Consider the following 4,276-nt stretch of genomic DNA (forward strand, 5'->3'; position numbering starts at 1 on the left):
AACAGAAAAGCTCGTGACTGGCTTTGACAACAGTTCCATCTCTCCCTCTCCCTCCCTCCCTCCCTCCCTCCCTCCCTCCCCTCCCTCTTTCCCCTCCTCCTCCTCCTCTCCCCCCCCCCCCCCCCGTGAGAGAACTAGGACTCAAAAAGCACAGAAACAAAGTTAACAATATTGGATCATTGTATACCAGAAAACCTTCCTGAGGGTAAATTTTAGGTGCCCTTACAAAATATATCCAGAAAACTACTGAGTTGATGATTGTTACATATACTAAACATATATAACATGCATAACTAATATGCATGCAAAAATAATATCTATAAACATTATGATGTACAGTTTTAATTTATACAATATAAAGGAAGCTATGATGCCCTACCTTAGAAAAATGTAAGTAAAATCAGTTTAACAAGTAAGATTATTTTTGTAGAAATTATTTATAATGTATTAGAAAAATGAGGGGAAGGTACAAAATTCCTTAGAAAGACCTCATCAATCCCTGCTCTCTTGGCTCATTCACTGAATAAATTCTTGACTGAACGTCTGGAAGTTATCTTCAAGAATGGACTAGAAAAACTTTCCCATGCTTTAATAGAACTCATCGAATCACAGGGTTTTTCAAGTGTTCATTGCTCAATTCTGCTGCAAGCTTAGACAAGCTTCCATAAGCTTCCATCAGGAATGCCTCATGCCCACCCAGGACTTTAGAAATCAGTCTTGAACCCCAGGCATCACTTCAAGGTGCCCCTGTAGGAGCCCAGTCCTGGATTCAGAAAAACACTGGGCATAAGGAACACCTTTTATCATATGTTATGGAATAAAATGGTGTAAATTGCATAAGCAGTAGAGATTTCTATCAGCAGCTGCAGCATTTGTGTGCCCAGATCCCAGAAAAGGTCATTCCTGTTCTCCTCTAAAAGTTCAAGGCCATTTCCATCCAGGGGCATCTGTCCTACTTCCACATTCCCTGGAGTCAGGAAGAGGAAAGAATTTTCAGCACCTACCTCCATCACTTTCCTTGGTGACCCAGGAGGTGGCTGTGCATTACCCACTCTGACACTCCTTGAAAACGGACACTGGTGGAATAGAAATGTATCATTACTCTGATTCAGTTCCAACAGCCAGGTTTTTGTTATGCTCTGTAGAAAACAGCCCTACTCTCTTTCCAGCACAGTCATGCAATAGCGCTGCATCCTTGCACTATGGAGTGTGCTAGCCATCCACCACCTCCCACGCCTGTCTCTTCATGCACACACATACACACGTACAGGCTCAGCCCATGGCTGAAGTTGGATTCCTGTAGAGCAAGGTTGAGAAAGTCATTTTCTATCATGGCAAGTGAGACAGTGCCACGCTGGGCGGGAATAGCTTCTCTCTACATCCTTCTCAGGGTGTTGCAGACTCAAGCACAATGAGAGCACACTCCTGGGCTTGTATGATCAACAGGAAGCTTGTTAGGCCTCACCCAGCCCTCCAGCTTCCAGAACTTAGAAACAGACCTCTCTAGGGAAGCTTCTAGAACCAAGTGGAGGAGCCAGGCATACAGGCCCCCCCATTCCCCCAGGATGGCCGGAGCCCCACTCACCTCTTACAGATCCCATTGCTTCTCTCACCAGCCCTCCCTCTTTGGGCAGCTGAGGCCTCTTGTAGTATTCAGGAAGGGTCTCGATGGCCTTGGGCTGGTCACCAGATAAAGGCATTGCTATGAGCTGAGACGTCAAACTAGCCAGCAAGGGCTAAAGATCCAGCTCTGTTCTCTTCCTCCAGGGAAAGACTTGGTGGCATGTTTATAATCTCTTTCTCTTTTTCTCCCTTTCCCTCTCTCTCTCTCTCTCTCTCTCTCTCTCTCTCGCCCACCCTGCCTTCCCTCATCTTTCCTCTGGGGTTCTCATGATTCTTGCGGATCATCTGCTATGGTAAATAAGACACAGGAAAAGCCAGCCAGCAGATTAGCAGAAGTCGTGAGCAGTGCTACAGGAGCACAAGGGGCTCCTATGATTCAGGGTCCCTCAAGGTCATGACAGTCCTCCCTGTGCCCTGTCATGAGAAGATTACACCAAGTCCACCACAGAGCCTCACCTCCTCCTTGTTGCCCAGAAGCTCTGGGGCTTTACATGGAAGCTTCCTGGGCACTGTAGTTTAGGGGATTATGTGCCTTTTCTTTATTTGTGATAAAATATTGGACTTTAAAAATATATAAGTGAGTTTAAAAAATAACTCTAAATAACAAATGGCTCTTGTGTATGCGTGTGCATGCATGTGTATGCACATGCCAGCACTGGGGCTTGAACTTGGTCAGTCATGCTCACTCAGCTTTCTCGCTCACAGCTGGCACTCTACCACTTTGGCTGCACCTCCAGTTCAGCATTTCTCTGGTTAGAGATGGAATCTCGGGAACTCTTCTGCCAGGGCTAAATTCAAACTGAGGTCCTTCAGGTCTCAGACTCCTGAGCTGCTAGGATTACAGATATGAGTCATTGGTGCCTGGCCCAAATTACAGTGTATTTTGTAACCAAATGACGGTTTTGACATTATAAAATTTTGCTATACTTATTTGTGAAAATAGGTGAACACTTGTCATTTTCAATGAATATATTTGAAGTGAGATTTGTTGGCTGGTTGAGATTTTTTTCTTTAGTACAAATTCACGTGGCCTCACCTGGTAACTTGATACATAAACACCATGCATGCAGATCAAATCACCACAGTTAAAACTTCTATTGCCCTGAGCATTTTTTGAACTTTTTGATTAACTTGTAATGTGCATATTTATGGGGTACAGTGGGGTCTTTCAATGCTCATAATACCATGTAAGGATCAAGACAGACTATTTCACACCTCCACCTTCTATCACCACTCTGTTCAGAGCTTTTAAGCTCTTACTTACTCACAAAATCTATAATGGATTATTGTAAAATATAGTGCACTGTGGAGCACCTCGACTGACTATTTCAATCTGAGTTCAGGCACATATCTATCTTCTACCAATTGGATGCCTCTTATCTAACTCCCTACTCCCACCTCTTTCCCAGCCCTCAATAATCACGATCATACAATCTACCTGGCTTTAAAAAATAATATTCATCTATAAGAAAGGACATGTAGAATTTTCCTTTCTGTGTCAGATTTACTTAACCCAAGGTCCTTTGTTCTATTTGCTTTGCTGAAAATGATAGGCTATCACTTGTTTCTTATGGCTGGATATTTTCCATGGTGTGTCTGTGCCAGGAATCTCTAGGATGATTCTATATCTCACCTATTGTGGACAGGACAGCCACAGGCATGAGCATGGCTGGACCTTGGCCAGCTAGGACTGTTGACTCAGGTTACCTACTTGCTGAGAAGACAATCTGGATCCTTTCCCCCATGCTGTCCACCTATGGTGGCTGAAGGGCAGTGGACCTGCATGTCTGCGGGGTCAGCCCACTATCAGAAGTGCCAGGTTCCTTCCACACCTGCTCTAGGAACACACTCTTACCTACTTCCCGGCTGCCTGGCCTCCTTGGGTCCTTGCTGCACTCAGGCCGGGCAGAAGACCAAAAACAATGAAGAGATGTGTGCCAACCACTCAAAAGTAAAGACAGCGGGGGCCGGGAGTTTGGCCTAGTGGTTAAAGTGCTTGCCTAGCATGCATGAAGACCTGCGTTCGATTCCTCGGTACCACATATAGAAAAAAAAAAGCCAGAAGTGGTTCTGAGGCTCAAGTGGTAGAGCTCTAGCCTTGAGAAAGTCCAAGGACAGTGCTCAGGTCCTGAGCTCAAGCTCAGGACTGGCAAAAAAAAAAAAAAAAGTTAAGACAGCGACTCAGTGGCAGAGGTCTCCTGAATTTATTAGTGCAGCACTGGAGAAGATCACTAAATGGCATAAACCAGTTCCCCAAAGACAAAAATCTAATCTTCTCTTATTTGCATAATCTAGGAGCGGGGAAGGCATAAAAGGGAAGGGAGAGTGTTCCATCTGTGGAAAGAGAAGGAGAGAGGAGGAGGGGAGGGAGATAAGAAAGACTAATTGGAGATGGGGATCATGATGGAGATGTCATCATGAGACCTTTCACTTTATATAATTAATACATACTATTTTTGTTTTTTGTTTGTTGGTCATGGGGCTTAAACTCAGGGCCTGAGCTCTTCAGCTCAAGGCTATTGCCCTACCCCTTGAGCCACAGCTCCACTTCCATTTTTTTGGTGGTTAATTGGAGATAAGAGTCTCATGAACTTTTTAGTGCCTGTGCTGGCTTTGAACCATGATCCTCAGATCTCAGCCTTGTGAGTAGGTG

This window comes from Megascapheus bottae, chromosome 9 (assembly GCF_031878675.1).
Source record: "Megascapheus bottae isolate mThoBot1 chromosome 9, mThoBot2.hap1, whole genome shotgun sequence".
In the NCBI taxonomy this organism is placed as follows: Eukaryota; Metazoa; Chordata; class Mammalia; order Rodentia; family Geomyidae; genus Megascapheus; species Megascapheus bottae.